Here is a 12,164-nt window from a genome sequence, read left to right on the forward strand (position 1 = left end):
GACTATAGTATTCCATGACACAACCATGTAACACTTCTGGGAAAATATTGTTGTTTAAAATGCAATCTTTTGTTTTGGGATCATTAAATGTACTTCACAACTTCTAAAAAACAATACAATCCACCCTCCTCTTCCTGCAAAATTCTGGGTCCAAATTGTTGTCCATGAGATGTGTCTCTACAAGAAATATGTATTGATAGATTAATTCTGAGTCGTCCATTCAATTGTTTATCATAATGTGAGCAACAAACATTCTTCATTCATTTGTTTTCCTGTATGGATTCTTAAGCCAAACCTTTTTTTAAATAAGATTTCATTTTTCCCTAAATACATGAAAAAATAATTTTAGCATTTTAAGTGTTAAGTTCCAAAATTCTATCCTTCCCTCACTCCCCACCTCCAGATGGTAAGCAATCTAATATAGGCCACACGTGTACAATTATGTGTAACATTTCCATAGTAATTTTGTGGAGGGAAGGAAGGTGGGAAGGAAAAGGGGGAAGGAGAGAGGGATGGAGGAAGGAAGAGAGAAAGAGAAATAATATACTTTAGTCTGTGCTCAGATGTCATCAGTTCTTTCTCTGGATGTGGACAGTATTTTTCATCATGAGTTTTTCCAGATTGTCTTGGATAATTGTAGTTCTAAAAATAGCTAAATCATTTACTGTTGTTCATCATACAATGTTGCTGTTATTGAATACAATGTTCTCCTTATTCTGCTCACTTCATTCTGTGTCAGTTCATGTAAATCTTTCCAGGTTTTTCTGAAATCTTCCTGCTCATTTCTTATAACATAATATTATTCCATGCCAATCATACATCTTGTTCAACTCATTCCTCACTTGTTAGCATCCACTCAATTTCCAATTCTTAGCCACCACAAAAAGAGTTGCTATAAATATTTTTGTTCAAATAATCTCTTTCCTGCCTTTTTTATCTCTTTGGGATACAGACTTAGCAGTACTGCTAGATCAAAGGGTCTGTGTGGTTTTGCAGCCATTTAGACATAGTTACAACTTGCTCTCCAGAATGTTTGTATCACTTCATAATTTAGCTCCCCAAACAATTCTGCCAACAGTGCATTAGTGTTTCGGTTTTCCCATAACCCTTTCAATATTTATTATTTTCCTTTTCTATGACATGTTAACTGATCTGGTAGCTGTAAAGTGGTACCTCAAAGTTGTTTTAATTTGCATTTCTTAATCAATAGTAATTTAGAGCATTTTCCCCTATAATTTAAGATAGCTTTGATTTTTTTCATCTGAAGAAGTACCTGTTCATATCCTTTGATCATTTATCAACTGGACTATTTATATTCTTACAAATTTGACTCAGTTCTCTTATATTTGACAAATGAGAACTTTATCAAAGATACTTGCTATAAAAGTTTTCCCCAGTTTTCTGCTTTCCTTCTAATTTGGGTTGGATTGGTTTTGTTTGTGCTAAAACTTTTTAATTTGTATAATCAAAATTGTCCATTTATATTTTGTGATACTCTATATCTTTTATGGTTGTGAATTCTTCTCTTACCCATAAATGTGACAAGTAAACTATTCTTTGCTCTTTTAATTTCCTTATGGTATTTTGACCTTATCTTGGTATATACCTAGTTATAGGTTGGTCTATATCTAGTATTTGCTATATTGTTTTTCAGTTTTTCCAGAAGTTTCAATGCAAAAGCTTAGATTTGGGGACTTATAAAACACTAAATTACTATGGTTATTTATTATAATGTATTGTATACCTAATCTCTTTCACTGATCCATAACTCTATGTCTTAGCCAGAACCAGATTGTTTTGATGTTTACAAATTTATATTACTATTTGAGATCCGATATGGCTAAGTAAACTCTTCTTAATGATTATGATTTTTATTTAAGAGGCTCTGCAGTGTTCTTGGACTTCAAGTAATCATTATACTCATCCACAAGCATGAGCATCTGGAGGATCATATCATATAGAAAGGAAACAGTTCTTCAATTAGGACATTGTTCTAGTCATCTTCCATGATGCTGGCAAATGCCTTTAGTGAGCATGTATCTCCCTCTCTTGTATTTCACTTCAAATTAATAATCAGAAGGTCATTGTGCAAATTTGATCCATGGCATTATATCTTTCTAGATATTTCTGGAAATATCTGTTCTCAACACATGGGTAGGAAATATTTTGTTAGAGACAAATCTTTTAAGGAATGTTTTTTTTCTAACAAATCAAATGCCTTTTTAAAAAAGATAACAAATAAGCACAATGGAATGTTATATCTTCTGAACCTTTCTGTCATTTCTGTAACTGACAAGATGTGGCCTATGGTAGGATGTCATTTGAAAAAGACTACCTATTGCCTTCCCATACCTTCATCCAAAATGGTTTCAACTGAGCATAATTAGAGTCTAGGTGTAGAAAGGATCCAAAAGCTGTTTAGTTCAACTGCCCTCATTTACAGGTGAAGAAACTGAGGCCTATATAGATTAACTTATTTACCCAAGATCATGAAGACACCATGAGTGAAGTCAGAGATAGGATTTTAATCCGAATCCCCTGACTCCAGAGTTAGTGATTTTTCCCACTGTTCCATGTTACTTCCCGATGCCTATGGGTATTATTCTCAGAAAGATTTTTCAATATGATAACATAGGCTTATGAGTTTATGATTATTAATATTTTCTCAGTCATTTTTCTTTGGTTAATATTGATTTAAATAAATAAGCATATGCTCACTATTCGAAACATCTCTCTGCTATTCCCCAAATCAATAAGAATATAATAAATAGTACCTAGTATGTATTAGGCACAGTCCAAAATGTAGAATAAAAATAAAATTTATGTAATATTTTAAGCTTTTCAAGGCATTTTACATACATTATCTTTTTGTTCACACTAGAACTTGTAGATTGCTATTTTCATGTCTTTGAGTATATCATTCCCTGTAAATGGAATATTATTGTTCAGTCATTTTCAGTCATGTCTAATTTTTTGTAACTCCATTTGGGTTTTTCTTGGCAAAGATACTGTAACAATTTGTCATTTCATGCTCTAATTCATTTTACATATGAGGAAACTGAGGCAAATGGGAATAAGTAATTTAAGGATCACACGGACAGTAAGTGTCTGCAGTTATGTTAAACTCAAGATGATGAGTCTTCCTAACTAGAGACTCACTACTCTTATCTATTATTTCACCTACCTGCCCCTAAATGTAATATCCTCCCTTTCAAATCTCATGGTAAATATTTCATCAAGGAAGATTCTCCTCATTAATTTCATTTTGTTCTGATCACTCCTACCCTCTAAGTTACCTGAGTGCTTTTGTACTCTAGCTGTCCTAGGTATAATCAAAGGATCTATGATTTCCACAGTATGAGGAACTTCTACATGTGGACAATAAGCAGGTGCAGCCTTCTAGAACTTAATAAATAAGCCCCCTGGAGTTTCCTGAGGCACAGAGTGGAGAAATTACTTCTCTACTATTATGCAGTCACTAAGAATCAGAGGCAGGATTTAAAATCAGTTGTTCTTGATGCCAAGCCACTTAGGCAAACTGCTACTACACTAACTTCCCTTATATATAATTCTAAATACTCTTCAGTCTTTTTTTTAGCATGTTGTAATTTGCAAATACATTGTAAACTCCTTCAGACTGACAAGTAAGTAAATAAATAAATTTATTAAATTAAGTTCTTACTTTGTGCTAAACACTGTGCAAAGATGTGACAATAAAATTATATAGGAATAAAATAGTTCCTGTACTCAAGGGGTTTGCCTTCTAGCAAGGAAAACAACATAAGGAAAGAATATATCCACTTGGGGTAAGATAGAAAAGTCCAGAAAGTCAAGAGCAGAACCAGGAGAGAATTGAGCCAGGGGCATCTCCTCAAATGAAAGTTCCTACCAGGAACTAACTTATAGGACAACTAAGTTGGTATCTCCAAGGTGGGGAGGCAGCTGGAGCAATGGTGGAAAATCCCAGAGAGGCAGCAGCAGACACAGGAAAGATAATATGAGACCAGTGATATTTTTTTCCAACTCTTCTCCTCCCTGCTTCCTCTTACTCTCTTCTCTATCACTTCACCCAGCACTGTATTCTAAACATAGTAGACATTTTTTATTAAATGCCACTTCACTGAATAACTTGCAGCTTAGTCACTTTCCAAATTAAGTTTTCTCTAGTTTGTAATAATTCATAATTTAGCTCTCCTCTCACAACTTCTCCATAATCATATCATATTATTGAGGAAACCTTTTTTCTCCACTGTACAAGTTACTGACAGTATGAAAAATGAGGATGCAGAATCCAGGAGAGGCCTTCAGGATTCGGTAATGTAATAAAGAGTGAGGGCAATTAGAATGTGGGGTCAATTAAAATGAGAATGTAAATTAGTGGTTTCAGCCTATCAAGCAATAAGAATGTACTAAGTGCCTACTATGTACTAAGTACTATTAGGCACTAAGAAAGAGTAAAAAGACAAAAATCAAGTAGTACTTGCCCTCACGAGATTTACATTCTATTGAAGGACACAAAAAGTACATAAATAAGTATATCCAAGATAAAATGTGAGATGGGAGAACAACACTAGTACTGTGAATTTCCTGTAGAAAGTGTCATTTAAGCAGGATTTTTTGAGGAAATGAAGTATAAGAGGCAAGAGTAACCTGTAAATTCATCATTCCAGGCATGAAAGGATAGCCAACATAAAGTTTCAAAAATGGGAAATGGAATTATAGCATAAACCACTAGTCAACATAAGAAAGCTGATAAGAAAGAACAGGAAAAGGAATAATGAATAATGGAGATAGAATAAGAATTTGGAGCCATATTGGTGATGAACACAATATAATTTTTAATTTATAGACAAATTGTAATTTAATGTAAATTTCATCCAGTGAAACTGTGCATTAAAAGGCCCTCACAAAATGTTATTGCAATTGACTAAAGTTTAGGAGCAAAGATTTATATTTCTATTATTGTATACTCTGTCATATTACTTGGATAACTATAAGACAAAAAGGACCTCTCATTTAGGATGATTCATCTTAAATCATTGGTCTCCCCATCTTACTAAGCTTTTCCTTCTCTATGTTTCCTGGACTCAGTTACTAGATACTACTATTTAATTTTAGCTAATAATAATCAAAGCCTAATTATCAAATCTTAGAGCTTCAGACAGAGCGATCACTGTCAGATTAAAAGGGGGTTGACCTAAGAAGACCTTCATGTCATAACAAACCTCATAACTTAAAGTAAATCTCTTCTCTCTGGGCCTTAGGTTTTCCCATCTATAAAATGAAAAGATTGGATGAAATGATCTAAGATTCTCTCTAGCTCTGACTTTCTCGGATTCAATGATTTATATATCATCAGAGAGAACCTTGACCGTAGAAGCATACGTGGCTTACTGGATAATATAGGGCATATTGAATACTAGGCTCATAGTGTGGTTAAATCCTGAGTTTCAGTTTGTCACTTGATATGGCAGTTGTCAAACATCTGCTCAGAATGGCCATGACCCACATAAATGAAAATCATTGTTGCTACTCTCTGACCAGCCTTTCCACTGAATAGGTGAGCAGAGTGCTACGCTAAGACTTCCCCCTTCCCCTTGAGCAACAATACTTTCAAACCATTCAGTGCATTTCTATTTGGAACCCTCTGAAATTGACAAGCCTGCATTTAATGAACAATTATGGTATCGCATGTTCTCTCATATTTTCTCAGTTCTGAATGCCAAATGTTGGAAGTCAGTATAAAGGCAATAAAGAAACTTTTGTTCTCTCACGGGTAGAATTGAAAATCCAACAATGCTTTCTCTCAATGGAGTTCATCTTTATTTAGCGGAAGATAACGTGATTGTCTTGAATTGGTAACCAGTTCAGGCAGTACATGATTGGTGTGATACATCTGAAATATAAGTCTTTGTGTTGGGGTTTTTTTTTTTTTGGTCTTTTGTTTTATTTTGTTTTATTTTTAACATATGATTGATAAGAATCTTTACATGACTTTTTTCTTTAGGGTAAATCATGAAGAGAATAAAAATGTTTAACTCCTGTTAAAAAGCTCTTAAGATTCAGCTAGTAAGTTCTAAGTTCTGAGCATCTCTGATAAATAAAGTGGCACCCTAAAGTAACGTTACAGTTTTTTAAGCAAACAAAATTTAAAAAGAACACTGAACTAGAGTAAAGAAATTTGGGGTTCTACCTTGGCTTTGTCATTAATTAACAGCATGACCTTGAATAAGTCAATTGACTATGGGATTAAATTTCATTATCTATAAAATGAGGGCATCAGATTAGGTTTTCTCTAAGTTTCATTCATCATGAGGGATGTTTCCCCACACATAGTATGAGGATGTCTTTGTGTGGCTCATAGGGAAGAAGAATAAGTATCTCTAGTCTCTTTTTCTCTATCCTTCTCCAAGGGATTTTTTAATTCCAGCCAAAAGGAGAAATAGGAAGCTTAGGTCACTCTGCTTTCCTCAGAGAAAGCAGGTACTAAGTTAGAATTATATCTATCTGTTCCCTTAACTGTTACTTTAGGGAACATGATTACCTTCAAGCTAACATCTGATTGTTGTTTTATCATTGGGAGAAAAGAAGACTCCCAACCTCTCTATTCATGAACTGATCCCACATCCCATCAATTAGCAGATCCACAATGAACACACATCAAAGAAAACTCATTTATACAAATTTGTGGTGAACCAGATATCAGAGAAGGAAAACATAAGAGAATATATACCAGAAAACATAAAGAGCTCTCCCACTGGAAGTGAGATAACTTGGTTCCATTGAGTTGGGGGAGAAGACAGAAAGAGGGAGACTGAGACAGAGACAGACAGAGAGAATCCTATCTCTCGTGCAAGAGGAAGTTCTCCAAAATCTCTAGAGCAACAAGGAACATGATGAAGACTGCCAACTCCTATCATGTTGGCATGTTCTCAGAGTCTTTTCCTTCAGTAATATAAAGTAGAATTGGCTTAATTCATTTTTCCTCTCAAAGCTGGGAGCCAAAAGTAATCAAAGTGACTGAAGGGTCTTGAAGAGATTCAAAAACCATCTGAAAAACTGAAGCTTTCAGGGTAACTAATTGGTGCAGTGGATAGAGCACCAGCCCTGAAGTCAGGAGGACCTGAGTTCAAATGTGACCTCAGATATTTAACACTTCCTAGCTGTGTGGCCCTGAGCAAGTCACTTAACCCCAATTGCATCAGAAAAAAGCAAACAAACAAACAAAAAACTCTGAAGCTTTCTCCTATTCTCACCAATTTTACCCTACCCCTCTTGAAGAGCAGAGCATTCATCTCCACCAATAATGAGAGTTTTATTCCAATGGGATTAGTGCTACATTAATGAATGTTTATTAACTTACTTATTCCAACAATACAATTATCCAAAATATTTTCTTTTCAGAATTTTTTTTCAAGATTGCCTTTAGAACTATAGCAAATATTTTAAATGTTGTCTATATTAACAAATTTTGATATTTTAAGGCTGATTTTCATTTATGGAAACAAAAATCAAATAGCAAGAAAAATGATGAAGGAAGGAAATATAAAAATAATTAGTGTAATTTACATAGTGGTTCACACACGTGATCTCCTTCGATAATTGTAACAACCCTGTCAAGTACAACAGGTACTCTGGTTCCTGTGGAGTTAGTCACAAATTGGTATGTCTGTAGATGGAAATAGTATAATCTGACCATTTCCATTTTTGTACTCACCCTTCTGGAATATCTTTGCTCTCTGCTTTTTGATCTTTACTTTAGGCTCCCCCATGTTTTCATTGATGAAAAGTTGGGATATATCTCTGCTTTTCACCTCTTAATTTTAACTTTAAGAATTTTTCAGCTTTTTAATTGACAGTAGACATGCTAATCACTTGCTCATTTGACAAATAGACTCAATTGATATAACACTGTCAAAATTCATCATCTTAAATAAGATGGATCCTTGTCAGAAAAAGATCCAAGAAAGCAAATCGATTTCCCAGGACCCAGAGGGAAAATAAGAAGGATTTCTTGGCCTAAAATTATATAAAAGTCAAAATAAAAGGAGATATGAAACTCTCAAGATTGAAGTTCTGAAGAAATAAAGAGAAATGATTCTAATGACAAAGAAATGCTTTACAGAAGTATTTCATTCAATGATGCACATATATTTCATTCATGAGAGAGGGAAGTGGCCAAATGGTAGTTAGCCTTTTCTTTTGGATTGGACATTGCAACACTTTCTTAAATTATAGGGTGAAGTGGAGTGCTGATAGAAGCAAATGTTCATAAGAATCCTTAAGAGTAGTAGTGGTGTGTTGAATAGGAGTGCTCATGTGGAGGTTGGATGACTAGGGGTTTAACAGTCACATCTTGGACTTTAATCAGCCATCTCAATACATCCTGTCAACAATGAAAATGAAGTTAGTCTGAACATGTTCTTGATGAAGCTATGCTGGCTCTTTGTGATCACCGTTTCCTTTTCTAAATGTTCTATAACAAGTGCTTTAATAATATGTTCTATAATATTTCCAGGAATAGGAAAAAACTCATTGGTCTATAGTTTACATTCTCTTCATTTTTTGAAAGTTAACTCCCTTGCCTATCTCCAATCCTCTGATACATCTCCCATTCTTCATGAGTTTTCATAGAATTAGCCTCACCAATCACATCTGCCAGAAGCTTTTCTAGCACCCAAATGTGTAATTTAATTCTGAGTAATGACTTGAACTCATCAAGTTTACCTATGTACTCACTTACAATCTTCTTGTTTGGTTCTTTAACTTCCTATTGGTCATGGTTACATTGTTGTTATTTTACTTTCTTTTTGCCCAAGACAGAAGTCATTTTTCTTAGAAAAAAACAGAAGCAAAATAGGAGTTGAGCCTCACTTACCTTCTATGTGTCATCCATGACCATTGATCAACAATTCTGAGGAGCAGTTTTATTTTTTCCTTGATTCTCCTCTTTTTACCATTTTAACCATCCAAGCCCTTTTAATTATTCTTAGCTTTCCCCACCAGTCTCATTTCACTGGGAGTAGTCCTATCACTATTCTTCAACTGATTTTTGTACATCTTCTTATAACCATGAGATATTACTACATGGCAAAGTACTAATGGTCAGAATGGTGAATTAAATTAAAATTTCACCCTTATTCTTTTTCAGTATAGTAAAGTAGAATTTTAGCCTCAAGGACTCTATTCAATATTCATTATTACATTAATTCATTGTTCATTATTACAACAAGATGATTTTTTTAGTCACAGGAATGACTAAAAAATCTATCCCTGTGTCCCCCAAAGTGGGGTAAAGGGGAAGGTCTGTCCACAGAACAGATTGCAAGGAATCCATGAACTTGATGGGAGAGAAAGTGATAACCTTATTTTCACCAACCTTTCTCTATCTAAAATCTAATATTTCCTTTGACTATAAATTTAGGTGACAAGTAATCCTCAGAGGGTTCCATAAGCTTTCCCAGATTGCTAGAGTTCTAAATACATAAAAAAGTTAAGGATCTTGATTTAGGGGGAAAGAAAGAGAACAGAAGAACATCAGGCTTTTACAACAGTTAAAGGATCATTCATAAAACTAAACGATAAGCTCATCAAGTCTCCAATGGACACATAGGGCCACTCCCTCCAAGCTGGAAGTGAGACCTTCCAGCCTGTATTTTCTGTGAATTATACAGCCAAGCATACCACTTGCATCTCAGACAATTGCATCTCAATTATATGTCTTGATTGACCAAACTTCTGTAAAAAGAAAGGGCAAAAATCAGTATAATGGTAATAACTTAGCACATATGGAACAATGAACATTGAATCAGGAAGACCTGAGGTCAATTATGGCCTCACACTCTTATAAACTATGGAACTATGGTAAAGTCACAGTCTCTGCCTCTGTTTGCTCATCTGTAAAATGAGTATAATAATAGTATCTTCCTCCAAGATTAGTTGTGAGAATAAAATGATTTAATATTTATAAAATGACATAAAACTTATAGGATTATAGAAATTTTAGTTATTATTGTTGTTTTTATTACTACTACTGCTACAAGAAAACAAACTACAAATAAATGTCTGTTTATTAAAAAAAAAAAAAAGCTAATACAGAGATGAAGTGAGCTAAATAGAGACAATTCATGTCTCCAAATTCCCTCAAGATATCTGGATAATAACTGACTGGAGTTTTCTCCACACAGACAAGTTGCCACAATAGAGAGCAATCAATCACTATAGATTTCCCATAACTATCTCTGTCTTCCCTTTTTCTCTCCATCAGTCCAATGTTGCTGCTATCATGACCACAACGGCTGCTCTACTGCTCCCAGTCCTTTCTCTGCCATCTCTTGCTACAGACTGCTGCTGCTGCTATACCCACACTCTAGCCCCTAACCATGAATATCACTGACTTGCAAAGTTTTACACAGTCTAAGACTCAAATCATGCATGTTTCCATAAAGATAGCAAATTACATTTACCAAGAGGATTATGCAATTCGACCCTGAAGACTTTATCTGTTTCTAAAGTGCTACAATTAGATACCTGTCCCTGTGTTCAGTTTTATACCAGACTTTTAAAAATCTAGATATCTTGCTGAGTTCCTTGCATGTTAGTCTCCAATATTCTCCCGATTAGAACTGTCTCTTTGTATATGCAAAAATGCATTCTGGAGAACTATTCATTCTTTCTGGGGTGCCTTCCTTGGGAGAATGTGAAGCCACAAGATCCCACCTATCATTTCTCAAATCTCCTAAAATTAAGAGAATATAAAACTATGGGTCTCCTTCCTCTTCTTCATCACAAATCCCAAAATGGAGTAATTGGCCCCAAGTCTCCAAGGTTCCCATCATTTCCATCAGTAATCAGTCCTCTTTGGATGATAATCAAATATAAAATTGTTCACTCCCTCTCTTAAAGAATAAAACAATTATTAAGGCAAGTCTAGAAGTTATTAAATATGTTACTTTTGTGAATGGATGGGGTATGTGAGTGTGGGTGTGTGTGGATGGGTGTGTGTGATAGAGAGAGGGAGCATTCCAACAGAAGTCTCATAATACAAATCACCCTTCAACTATTTTATCATATTCCTATATCAAACTCCTCCTCTTTTCCCTCTTTCTTTCATGGTAGTCTATTGTATACTCTGAAGACAATATCATTTGTTTATGTCTTGGTCCATCTTTACCCAAATCTCTATCATTGTTTTCCTTCTGGTGTCTAAATTTGTTCAAATTAATATTTAATTTACTATGAAATTTTATTTACCCAATCCTTCTGCTCTCCTCCCCATTTTGCATAAAATACATTCCTATAGTGCAATACATTCAAGTCATAGGGCCAATTTCATCCTACCAAATCTTAGTGCTATCTATAATAATAAAAGCAATATTGTGAAGATATTCCCTGTAAAGGTGTTATCATTATGTCCTTCCTATCCAAGAGAAAGTTAGGTTTGTGTAATAATCAACAGTCAAAGTCTTTAGTTCTGTTGGTCACAATGGATTTAATTCTTTCTTGGGGTCCTTTTGCCCCATTAAGAAGAATAAGAACTAGGGAAAACAAAGACATACTTTGTCATAAGTTTACTATATTTTAGAAATTGAGAGAAGGGGATGGGAAAGTAATTCAATGCATGGCTGAACTTAGAAGACCAAAATGCTAGAAAAGCTGGAGTGCATTTGGGAGGAAAAAATGAGGGCAAATCCAGTTTCAATACAGTTCAGAATAATTATATATATTAGAATCACTCTTGTCTTCATTATTTGTCCTGAATTGCCCATGTTTTTGTATGCTCATTGCTAACAATGGATTCTTATGACATTTTGAAGCACATTATATACATATATATATATATGGTATTTTTTTAAATCCTCACCTTCAGTTCTTCCATTTCCTGCTTTGACACATAATGGAAGTGTTAGCATGCTTAACATCCATGACATCTCTTAAACCTCTGCTTTACTTTTCGTAGTTCTCCTAAGTCTTAGTGAGTATATGCAAGGCATTTCTAAACAACAGATGTTGAATGCTAATGAAAAGCCTTAAGGGTGACATGTTACATACCCTCTAGTGTGTTAACTCTCCGATTATTCTTTTAAAGATTTTCACAGAATTTAGTCTCCATTATGATTAAAATTATCTTTGCTGTCCTTCAGAAAAGAATGTGAGGCTTTTGA

Source organism: Sarcophilus harrisii, chromosome 2 (assembly GCF_902635505.1).
Source record: "Sarcophilus harrisii chromosome 2, mSarHar1.11, whole genome shotgun sequence".
NCBI lineage: Eukaryota > Metazoa > Chordata > Mammalia > Dasyuromorphia > Dasyuridae > Sarcophilus > Sarcophilus harrisii.